Below are 13312 nucleotides of genomic sequence, written 5' to 3'. Positions count from 1 at the left end.
AGAAGGAACTGAGTCAAATTTCTAAAAAATAATAGCCATGACCTAATTGATAAATGATCAAAAGACACAATCTCTGCCCAATGAGATCATATTCATGCATATCCTTTTACCTAACAATACCACTATTAGATATGAACATCAAAAGAGATTTTAAAAAGAGACAGGGGAAAGGAAAATATTTGTAACAACTCTCTTCTTAGGGCAAAGAATTGGAAACTGAAGGGATATCCATCATTTGGGGGAATGGGTGAATAAATTGTGATGCATGATTGTCACGGAATATTGTTGTTCTATAAGAAGTAGTGAGCGGAATGCTCTTGGGGAAAAAAAAAAAAAAACCTGGAAAATCCTCCATGAACTCAAGCAAAATAAAATGTACTGGGTATGAATTAATAGCAATGTTCTGGTATGACAAACTGTAAATGACTTTGCTATTCTCAGCAGTACAAAAATCCACAACTACTCTGAAGGACTTACATCCAAAGAAGAACTTGATTGTATCCGAATACAGATTGAATCGTACTTTTTCTCTTTTTTAAACTTTATTTTTCTTAAGGATTTTTTTTAATTGGGGTGGGGAATCTGTATTTTCTTTCACAAAATGACTTTTATGGAAATGCTTTTGTATAACTTCACATGTGGTTTCTTAATAGGGGTTGGGGTGGGGACAAGGGAGAGAATCTAGAACTCAAAAGTTTTAAAAAAAAACAAACATAAAAGATTGTTTTAAATGTAACTGGGGAAAAGATTTAATAAATAAGAAAAAGAAAAAAGAAAATGAATGTTGAAAAGTGTCTTTACACGTAATTGGGAAAAAATAAAATACTCTTAATTGCAAAAAAGAAAAGAAAAAGCATGGAGAGAGAAGAAAATAGCACCCAAGACAGAGATCTGGGAGACACTCACCTTTAATGGGTATATACTAACTGAAGATTCAGCAATGTATACCGAGAAGTATCAGTCAGATCAAGAACTGTCCTAAAGTGCTGTCCTAAAAACCTAGAAGAAAGAAAATATCAAGGAGATGAGGTGATCAAAGGCTGTAAAGATGAGAAAAAGGATGAAGATACCAAAAATGCCTTTAAATTTCATGATTAAGAGATTACTAGTAAATTTAAGGAGACCAATTGTGATTGAATTATGAAGTCCAAAAACACACTGTAGAATTAAAAAGAAAGAGAAAAGGCATCTATAATTAATCTATAATTAATTAAGTAGTTTAGCCATAAACGGGAGGAAAGATATGGGATGATAATCAATGATGATGAATAGATCAAGTGAGGATGTAGGACTCAAAAAACCCCCTGGAAAATCCTCCATGAACTTAAGCAAAGTGAAATGCTCTTTCCATGTACAAGTGATCCTATCACTGTCTTTTCCAGGAGATCACTCCTTCTATTATCCCCACTCTCTCACTCATCTTCAATTTCTTTTTGTTTACTCATTTCTTTCTTAACCCCAATTGTCTCAGCCAAAAAGAAAAAAAAATGGATAGCATCTTCCTTCATTCATCCAAATCTTCCCCTATTTTTCTTTTTTTCCTGAAGCAATTGGGATTAAGTGACTTGCCTAGGGTCACACAGGTAGGAAGTATTAAATGTCTGAGGTCATATTTGAATTCAGGAACTCCTGACTTCAGGGTTGATGCTCTATACACTGAGCCACCTCATTGCCCTTCCCATATTTTTCTAATTCAACTGACTCATTATTTCCTATACCACAGCAATATTCCAACCCAATCACATTCTGAGAGGTTATCTATGAAAGTTTTTCCCCTGATTTTCTGAATTTCTTCTATTCTTGACTGTGTAGGTTTTATTTATACAAGAAAATTTTCATGATCTATTTTACACTTCAACAATGCTCTCACCTTATAATGTAGTTTTAAGGTCTAATACTTTTGAATTTGCTTCCTTTACATCTCACCCCTCCCCGGTTTCTTTGAAATTTATGACCTTTTGTGCCACCAAGTGAACTTTGTTATTGTTTTTTCTAATTCAGTAAGATGACTTTTAATAATCTGATTGGGATGCAATTACATAAACAGAATAGTTAGGTCAAATTGACATTTTTTCACTTAGGCCTCAAACTTTAGTGAAATGTTCACTCCTTGTTTCCTTAGTATGAGGTTCATTTGCATAACCAGAAATGCTGACAAAGATATCTCCAACCTGTTTTGCTCAGATTCCATGTCCAAACCAAACATGGGTAGGATGCCTTAATTCTTTCAAAAGTTTCCAAATTATTTTTTGTCATTTGAGATCATTTTCTGTTGTCATGTTACCTTGAGCAGGTGACCCTCTTATGACCATCTTATGATCATAGTCATTGGGGATGTCCCATGCTTTGTTCAACCTGAGGACACTCCCTCTCCCCCCTTTCCTTTCTCCCTCCTTCCCTTGATATACTATTTTTTGGCTAATATGTAATTTTTGGCCCTTAAGAGCAAGGTCTCAACCAATGAGATTTTGTATTTTACCATGCTTTTTTTTTTTTTTTTTGCGAATTCAGGTATCAAATGCTATAAAAACAAGATCCTGGGGATCATAAGCATCTTAGATCCTGAGGAAGAAATGAGCCATGGACTTTTAATGAAATGCCATTAGCTCAGAGCTGGACAATTTTAAACTTCACAGAATCGTTCATGTGAAATGAGTAAGTTGAGGTTAAAATATTTGAGGGTGGGCAACTAGGTGGTACAGTGATTAAAGCACCAGGCCTGAAGTCAGGAGGACCTGAGTTCAAATCTGGTCTCAATCACTGAACACTCCTAGCTCAATGACCCTGAGCATTTGCCTCAGCAAAAAAAAAAAAAAAAAAAAAAAAAGTATTTGAGGGAGTATCAATATGTAGGATGATGTCCCCTAGTATGAAAATGGAAATTGGCAAGGAAAGACTAAGTCAGGCATAGAATTCACTGAGGAAAGGAGAGTGTCTTGATGGTCAATAGATAATAAGAACCAGATGAATTTTGATTTGCAATGTAGATAAGGATTGAGTGAACCTCAAAGAAAGAGAGGATAATGAGTGATGGTGGAGGGAAAGAACCTGTAACTAGCAATGAAGAGGAAGGATTACAAATGCTCTACCTCTACCTCAATGATGTCTTGGGGGGAGAGGGGAGAAGGAGAATGGGAAGAAGGAGAACAGGGCTTGAATGTTGGAAGCTGGGAATTCAGAGTATCTGAGAGGGAGGGGGTGTGGAGGTAGGGAGTTTGTTCATCTTTGAGGAGTGAGTTGAGGTAGTTAAACAACATCCTTGGGACTCTGACCTGAGTCCTATCAGATTCCTTAAGAGTTTAGACGAAGAGACAAGCAGGGAAAATCTGAAGGAATGGTATAGCTTCACTTTTTCTGCCTTCAGGAAGCCAGGAAGAAGATTTGGTATGATGGAATGAAATCCATACTTCAAAGGCAGGAGCCTGGAGCTGAACAGAATAGCAACTAGCAGATGACAGAACAAAATTGAGAAAACAAGTTCAAGTTTTTGCTGTCAATCCAAAAACTTACTTAGAACCATCCTAGATAAATGAGACATGGTTTGCCATTACAGAGATTATGTTTCTTTTCCCCAGATGGTTACGATTATTTCCTTGTGCAATGATTGTATACTATACTTTGCTACAGAGTTTCTCGATCTCAAATAAAGATTCCATATTCTTTACTTCCCAGAATAAATTTACAGTGGTTATCTGTCTGAATTCTTTAGCCAAGGGTCATTTGTAATAGCTATTTGGGGGTTTTCTTGGCAAAGATAATGGAGTGGTTTGCCATTTCCTTCTCCAGCTTATTTTACAAATGAGGAAATTGAAGCAAATAGGGTTAAGTGACTTGACCAGAGTCACATAGCTAATACGTCTCTGAGGCCATATTTGAACTCAGATCTTTCTGAGTCCAGGCCTGAGCTCTACGTACTGGGTTACTGAGCTGCCTGACTAGAATATTTACAGACGGTTTAAAAAGCAGAACTAACGCTTTATGTTTATATTGAGTTTTCCAGTTTTCACATGCTTTATTGGTTCACCAAAATGTTTCCATGAGGAACCCAAGGTTGACCTTGTTATTCTCATTGTGCAGATAAAGAAACAGGTTAGGTGAAGTAACCTGCCAAAAAAAAAAAAAAAACAGTCACGTGACAAAACTTGGAATCTAAACTTTCCTGTTCAGTGTTCTTTCTGACTCATCAGGTAGCTTTCCTCAGCTAAAAGTGTGCCTTTAATGCTCTTTAGCAGAGAGATTTCTCTAGATTATTAATTATTATAATTATATATAATATGATGTTTTGTATAATATTATACTTAATATATTAATATATTATATTATGTTACATATAATATTATTTATATTGTATATAATAATAATTATTATTAATGCTAGATTATTTTAAAACTATTATTGGACACTCAACTACTCACATATAATTATCTTCAAAGCTTTGATGACAACCTATGTATTTTCAACCCAAAACATTCTACAAATTGAATTTTTAATATTTTGAGGTTTGAAGTATACAGGTAGATAAAGTTGTAGAATTTTATTTATTTCAGATAGAACTGAAGGAACCCATGAGACCATCTTCTCCAACCTCCAACCTGTAATTGTACAGAAAAGGAAGCTAAGGCTCAGAGGGGAGTCATGATTTAACGAGTATAGAAGTATATCCTTGAAGACTGAATGTGAATTTTTGTAACTTCTCAGTTCAAAGTCACTCTAGGAGACACTCATCATTTGTATTATGTTGACACAAATTGAATAGTCTGCTTTATTATTCAGACACAAACCAACTAAAAACAGCTGTAACAACTCTTTTTAATTTTTTTTTTTTTACTTCCTTTAGATAGCTTGCTTTCTGGAAGGGTTTCATTCTTTTAAAAACCTCAACAACTGCATATCACTTTAGCCAAACCTAGCAATAAGAATTTGTAATAGACTGAAAGGTTAGGGGAATCCACAATGATTACAGATGATTCAAATCCTTTGAAAGGAATTTCTAACCTATGTCCATTTTAATTCAATCCAACAATCACTTATTAGTGATTTTCTATGTGTCAGATACTTTGCTAGGCACAGGAGATTCAAAGACAAAAATGAAAATAGGTTCTTCCTATAAGAAACTTTTATTTTTATATTGGTTTATGTGGAAAATTAGGTAATGGATCTGAACTTTATTTTTGCATTCAAATTATTTAGAAGAAAGGTTGCTATTTTGTGGACGGAAAGCATAATTGGAGCTGAAATTGTAGCAAGGAGGCAGAGAATAGCCCATTTTCACACCTTACTTCAGTAAATGCCTATCTACAATATTTAAGGGCAGATGGTAAGGTAACTAGGGTAAAAACCTAAAATTCAGGTTACTAGGAATACTAATAACGCTTAGTCATTTGGTCTCAAAGAGTTGCTAAAGAGTTACTAAAAAGAAAAAAAGAGATAAAAAGATTGTGGATGGTTTTGATTATCATCTGAAATCTGAAGCAAAAGGGATACCCGGAGTGAGTGAGTGGGATGTTGGTGGGGACATAGATGAGACGTGATTTTTTGTTGTTATTGCTTTTGTGCCAATTCAATTTTACTGATGCAATATGACTACAGAGAAAGACAGAATGTGCTTAGAAATAAAAGAGTCCTAAATGGATTATTTGTTTTCAGAAAGAATGAATCTTTTACAATAGAAAGAAAAAAAAATGTCACTCTCAGAAGTCTGGAATTGTTCTAGTTAATTGCCAGATTAAGAACTAGGTTTAGAAATTGGAAGAGTCCCTAGAGATTGGTTATTTTAGTCTTATTATATGACAGATGAGGAAACTTGTATCTAGAAAAGTGAAGTGAGGAGCCCAAAGTGGCAATACCAGAAGAACAATCATCTTGGGAACTCTGATAACTTGAGGGGGCTTTCTTTCTGCTAGAGAAAATGAGTCTCATTGATTCTTTCCAAGAGATTGTTGCAATTAAATTAGTGATATTGCTCTAATACTGTTGCTACAAATTCTATATTTTGTTCATCCTCAGCAGCAACTTCTGAGATCTAGTCCTACCTTCTTAATTACTTCCTTTTATAACTGAGGAGATAGAAGTTCAGAAAGTTGAAACCCCTTGCCTTCAATCACACATAAATCTTTTTTATTGTTTCTTTTTTGCTTATATTTATTCCTGCCATTCCTTTTCTTCTTATTCCTGTAGTTAATCATTTCTTTTTAAAAAATGTTTTCTTTTCTCCCAGTTACATGTAAATGCAATTTTTAACATTCATTTTTTGAAACTTAAAAATTTTTTTTTAATTTGTATTCCAATTTTTTTCTCTCCTTTCCCAAATCATCTCCTTGAGACAAGTAGCAATTTGAAAAGGTTACATATGTTCAATTGTGCAAAACATAATACTATATTAGTCATGTTGTCATACATAATTCTTACTAGCCTTTAGTCATTGAAAGACAAATTGAGCCTGGAAAAAAATCTTAATTTATGTATTTATTTTAATAGTATTTCATTCTTTCAAATACAATTTTTAATATTTATTTTTATAAGACTTTATGTTCCATTTTTTTCTCCCTCCCTTCCTTGTCTCTATCCTGTAGACATGCTATAGATATGACAAATAACTGAATAATCACAAACATATTCAAAGTTCTAGTTAGTCTGTGGTGTCCCATGGAATTAGCTGTCCTAACAATTAATTACTCAACACTCAGATAAAACAAATTTTCAATCTTACCTTTGAAGCCACATTGTGGACTTGGACAATGTGTTTTTCTATCAATGAAGTCTTGAACTTTTTTTGTTTTATTACCAGAACTGAAATCCTATCAATTGAGATAAAGTTTAACTCAAATCTTAGACACTTTTATGTAACCCTGGAAAAGTCTCTTCCTCTGTAAAATGGGGAGAATGATAACAGCTTCCTTTCAGGGTTGTTTCAGAGTTGATTCAGAGAACCAAGTGAGTTAATAAATATGAAGTACATTGCAAATCTAGAAGAGTTAGCAATCACAGATACACTTTTGAATTTAATCAGCATAATTAATATTTTCTTATCACTTTTTTAAAGTCTAGAACTCTGTAAAATAATAATTCAAGCCCTGATGTGTAGTTTTTGCCTATTTTCAAAGTGAAAATAAGTTCTCACACTGAAAACTTAGTTCTCTAGAGCCCATAAAAGCTGGCTCCAGATTAAGATACTTTTTCCAGAAACAATAGCAATATTGATTTGATTATGGTTGAAAGTAATAGGGGGAAAAAAGATTTGGACTTAAAGATCTGGATTTCATCTGTGAATCTATTAGCAAAATCATCTACTTTGTAGGCTTCTTCTATGGAGGAAGGGGGTGGGGGGATCAAGATTCCCTCCCAAAAAACAGGGCTTCTTAACCTATAGTCTGAACTTTTTATGATAGATAAAAAGATATTATATTTACATACTATACATATAGATACTCTTATGTAATACAATATATAATAGACATTCTATTTCAATGTGCTTTTAAATTATCCTTTGTAATTCTATGAATTTTATCTTATGCAATTAAGATTATTCTGAAAATGGGTCCATAGGTTTTCCCCAAAGAGTATATGACCACTATATCAAGAAGTCAAAAATCATTCAAAGATCTCTAAATCTTCTTCTAGCTCTAGGTCCCATGGGAGCAGTCCTCAGATTAGCTTCTCAGACTTCAAGGGTCCTGAACTAAAATGTACTTACCTGGAAGAAAGAAGACCTTCAGTTTCAGACTCTTCCTCAGGGCTGCCTTAGAGTAGAATCAATGATTCTGTCAGCTGGCTCTTTTTTATATCTCAGTTGCCCGCCAAAATGAGAGTTTCAAGGTCAGGTTCACTGAGCATGCCCATTTGCTAACAGAGAAGACAGCCCATGACGTCATACAGGCTTCTTAAAGTAGACCTGTGTCCAGAGAGAGCCTGATCTGTAGACTGGCTGAAATATGGCCAATGAAAAGGTTCTGAACATTAGAAAGGTGGGCTTTCCAAAGGAGCAGGGACCACTCTCAAGCCTCTACAACTGTCTGGATGAAATGATCTAATTTCTAGCCAAATCTACTCTTCCTGATAACTGTGATCACCAGTGTCTCCCCTATAGGGGAGAATATATAATAGTTATTATATTTCAGTGTGCTTTTAAATTATCCTTTGTAATTCTATGAATATTATGTTATGCATTTAAGAAGATTATTCTGAAAATGGGTCCATAGGTTGTCCCCAAAGGGTCCATGACCACTATATCAAGAAATTAAGAATCATTCAAAGATCTCTAAATCTTCTTCCAGCTCTAGGTCCCATGGGAGCAGTCCTCAGATTGGCTTCTCAGATCTCAAAGGTCCTGAACTAAAATGTACTTACCTAGAAGAAAGAAGACCTTCACCTTCAGACTCTTCCTCAGCGCTGCCTTGATTCTGTCAGCTGGAACAATTGGCTCTCTTTTATATCTCAATTGCCCGCCAAAATGAGAGATGATTCATTGCCAGGTTCACTGAGCCTGCCCCTTTGTTAACAGAGAAGGCAGCCCATGACGTCATCCAGGCTTTTAAAAGCAGAGCCACGTCCAGAGAGAACCTGACCTGGAGACTGGCTGAAATATGGGCAAAGAAAGGAGGGCTTTCCAGAGGAGCAAGGATCCGCTAATTCTTGGACGATACCAAAGGCAGCAAAAGAAAAACTGGCAAAATGGGTAATTGTTGCTCATTCCTTTCAATCCTGTTGGACTCTCCGTGACTCCATTTGGGATTTTCTTGGCAAAGATATTGGAGTGCTCTGTCATTTCCATAGAGATTATAAAACTTCCATGGAGATCAGAACTCACAAGATAAACTGAATGATTTATATTAACAACTGAAAAATAAAGAAGCTAGACAAGAATCAAATTTAGTTAACTGATTCTATTTCCTGCTAAATGATTGATTTCAGAGACAGGACACTGTCTCCAACTGTGAACCCTCTCCAACCGCTGACAAATGATCCCAGAAGATCTTTTTGACAAGGTAATAATCTGCTTCCTTCATTCACTTTCTAATACTTTCTCTCTAAAATCCTTCTGTTCATAACCCTTAAGAGAAATTCTCTACAGTTGGGCTCATTCTTGCCTAGAATGGAGTTTAAGTTTCTTCTGGCTTGAGATGCTGAAAAAAAAGAAAAATTTCACAGAACTCTGGAATTTGGTTAAATTGACTAATTTTGTATATTATAGATGAAAGATTAAATTGAGAGGAGGCAAGACTTTGGAAGGAAATGAAACTGAAAAATGTTTCAGAAGAAATGAAACTGAGAGGCAGAGCCAAGATGACTGAGTAAAGGCAGAAAAAAAAAAAAAACTAAACAGGTCTCTGCCTTTCTTGTATTTTTTCCATCTTGCTTCTTCACAGAAAATGAAAAGGGTAAGTATTGTATTTTCTGATGAGACAGAAGGAAGAAAACTATTCTAGGAAATTGATAAAATCTGTACTTAGTTTGGCATAATCCCAGGGAAGAGAAAGACCCTAAGGAAGATGCCCTAAATCAAGTACTGAGATCATGAAAATGACTGACCCAAGAGGCTCAAGCAACAATAACAACAGCAACAACAACAACAACAACACAACATACACACACACGTACCTGTGCATATATATGTATAGTAAATAAAAAAACAACCACCAGCACCTTTTCTTCCTTTATGAAAATTGAGGAAAGTGGTTGTAGATCACAAAGCTCTAAATAACTATATTCCCCTAAAAGAAGAGTGGGGAGGTGGGAAGACAGATCTTGGGTCAAATAGTTTCCCAGATTGATCCTCAGATAGTGAATCCTCAGCATCTGACTGGTTGTCATGGAGAAGAATGGGAGAGTAGAAAGGAATCATTCATAATTTTATGCATTATGAGATTTAGGAATCTATTGATTTATTGCTAGCAAATTTACTTTGCTAATTGTATTTAGATCAGATTAATGTTATAATAAGTTTTCATTCCTTGAATTTAATTTATTTGCTTCCTTTCTCCATTGGTCTGTATGAGTACACTGTGTGAGTACTCTGTGAGTACACAGACCAATGGAGGAAGGAAGCAAAAGAGACAAAAGGAAGTACCTGTGAATAAAAATATGTTCTTGTACATAACTGAGTCAGCTAAAGTCACAAAGGAGAAAAAGTAACTTTCTCCAAACTTTCTCTGTTGACCTATGACACTTCTGTTCTTTTTTCTTTTCTTCTTTCTCTTTCTTCTTTCTCTTCTTTCTTTCTTTCTTTTTTTGATGAGGGAAGAATAAAGGGTTTTGGATCATCTGCTCTGTCAAGATTTAACCTTCAGGACTCAAGGCTTTCAAAGCTGAAGCATACTGAAGAGACTTACATAAACTGATGCTAAGAGAAGTGAATAAAATGAAGAGAACATTGTACATAGCAACAACAAGACTATGTGATGATCAACTGTGATGGATTTGGCTCTTTTCAACAATGAGATAATTCAGGCCAATTTCAGTAGATTTATGATGGAGAAAGACAATTGCAGAGAGAGAACTGTGGGCACTGAATATGAAGCACAACAGGGTGTTTTCATCTTTTTTATTGTTGTCTTTTGCTTACTTTTTTTTTCTATCTCAATTTTTCACTTTTGATCAGATTTTTCTTGTGTAGCATGATAAATGTGGTAATATGTTTAGAAGAATCGCACATGTTTAAACTATTGGATTACTTTCTGTCTAGAGGAGGGAGGAAGGAGTGAGAAAATTTTGAAACATAAGACTTTGCAGGGTGAACATTTTTTAAAATTTTTTTAGTTTTTATTTTAAAAATATAGGCATAGTTTACTACATTCACCCTTATGAAACCTTGTGTTCCAAATATTTTTTCCTTCCTTTCTCCCCACCCCTCCTGTAACAGCAAGTAGTCCAATATATGTTAATAGTACAATTCTTCTATACATATTTCCACAATTATCATGATGCACAAGAAAAATCAGATCAAAAAGGAAGAAAAATGAGAAGCAAAATAAAATGCAAGCAAATCACAACAAAAAAGGTGAAAATACTATGCTGTGATCCACATTCAGTTCCCACAGTCCTTTTTCTGGATGCAGATGGTTTTCTCCATCACAAGTCTATTAGAATTGGCTTGAATCATCTCATTGCTGAAAAGGGCCGTGTCCATAAGAATTGATCATTGTATAATCTTGTTGCTGTGTACAATGTTCCCTGGGTTCTACTCACTTCACTTAGCATCAGTTCATGTGTCTCTCCAGACCTTTCTGAAATCATTCTGCTGGTTGTTTTTTATAGAACAATAATATTCCATAACATTCATATACCATAACTTATTCAGCCATTCTCCAGCTGAATGACATTCACTCAGTTTCCAGCACTACAAAAAGAGCTGCGACAACATTTTTGCACATATGGATCATTTTACCTTTTTATGATTTCCATGGGATACAGACCCAGTAGAGATACTACTGGATCAAAGAGTATGCATGGTTTGATAGACCTTTGAGCATAGTTCCAGACTTTTCTTCAGAATGGTTGAATCAATTTACAACTCCACCAATAATGTATTAATATCCCAGTTTTCCCACTTCTCTTCCAACATTTATCATTATCTTTTCCTGCCATCTTAGCCAATCTGAGAGTTGTATAGTGGTACCTCAGCATTGTCTTAATTTGCATTTCTCTAATCAATAGTGATTTGGGACATTTTTTAATATGACAAAAAATGGTTTTAATGTCTTCATCCAAAAATTCTGTTCATATACTTTGACCACTTATCAATTGCAAAATGGCTTATATTCTTATAAATTTGAGTCAGCTCTTTATATATTTTAGAAATGAGTCCTTTATCAGAATCTTTGGATGTAAAAATTTTTCCCAATTTACTACTTTCCTTCTAATCTTGGCTGCATTGGTTTTGTTTGTATAAAAGCTTTTTAACTTAATATAATAAAAATTATTCATTTTTTATTTTATAATGTATTCTAGTTATTCTTTGGCCACAAATTCCTTTCTTCTCCACAGATCTGAAAGGTAGACTATTCTTTGTTTTTCTAATTTGCATATATATATATTTGCTTATATATATATAGCATTACATTTTATATCTAAATCATGAACTCATTTTGACCTTATGTAGATGTAAGATGTTAGGTATTGGTCCATGCTTAGTTTCTGCCATTCTATTTTCCAGTTTTCTTGCAAGGGTAAATATTGAAAACTATCTCTGCATGCATTTTGAAAAATAAAAAGCTATTATAAAAAATTTTTTAAATCAAAAAACCAAAATTGAAGCATATTATTGCAGGGCATATTAACAATCAGAATTCCTTTAACATATATTGTACTAAATGATCTTTGAGGATCTGGAATCAGGAAGACATCTTCCTGAATTCAACTTAGCCTTAGACACTTAGTAGCTGTGTAACCTTGGGCAAGTCACTTAACCTTGTTTGCTTCAATTTCCTCATCTGTAAAATGAGTTGGAGAAGGAAAAAGCAAATTGCCCCAGTGTCTGTCCAGTCCCAAAAGGAGTTATAGAAAACTGGATGCAACTGAACCACTCTCAAATTCTGTGATCTAATAATATGACCTCAGTGCTATTTTTTGTTTTGATTTGGGTTTGTTTGTTTGTTCTGTTTAATCTCATGAGCTACTTTATACTGAGGCAATGTCTTATAGTATGATGCAAGGAACAGTAGGTCTAGATATAGAAGGATCTGGGTTCTGCCACTTAATTACACCATGAGCAAGTCACTCTGAGATTTCATTTCCTTATCTGTAAAATGGGTATGATTATAGTTACACTAACCACTTGAGTCTCTCCATGAAGATCAAATGACCTAAAGGGTAATGAGAACTTTATAACTATTGATGAATAAATGTGAGCTGCTATAATTATTATTACCCTGAGCAGAGAATAGATATATAGAGATTTAAAATGTAGTCAACTGAAATTTGGTGGATTTTGTTTTCAGAAGTTCATTCCATCTCTCTTCTTTTTTCTCTCATACATTTTGTTTTTATATTAAGACATCTTTCAACTTTCTTGTTAGTGGGAAGAAGACTAAGCTGGGTGTCGAATCATATCTCAGTCTATTGGGGGGAAAACAACAACAAACAAAACCAGGAGTCTCCAAAGAGCCAAGCTTGGCTCTGAGCTGAAAAATGTGCATTGGAATCCTGACTGCCATTTACTCCCTAAGTGACCTTAACCTCTTTGGGCATCAGTTCCTTCATTTATATATTGAGATGGGAAACTGAGGCTACAATCCTTCAGAGCTATGACACTATGGATTGTTGTTCTGTTAATATTGGTGAGAACTTAGAACAAGACTAATGAAGCTGCCCTGGA

Source organism: Antechinus flavipes, chromosome 4 (assembly GCF_016432865.1).
Source record: "Antechinus flavipes isolate AdamAnt ecotype Samford, QLD, Australia chromosome 4, AdamAnt_v2, whole genome shotgun sequence".
NCBI classification, from domain to species: Eukaryota; Metazoa; Chordata; class Mammalia; order Dasyuromorphia; family Dasyuridae; genus Antechinus; species Antechinus flavipes.
The sequence above is the reverse complement of the archived record's forward strand: the minus strand, read 5'-3'. Positions refer to the sequence as shown.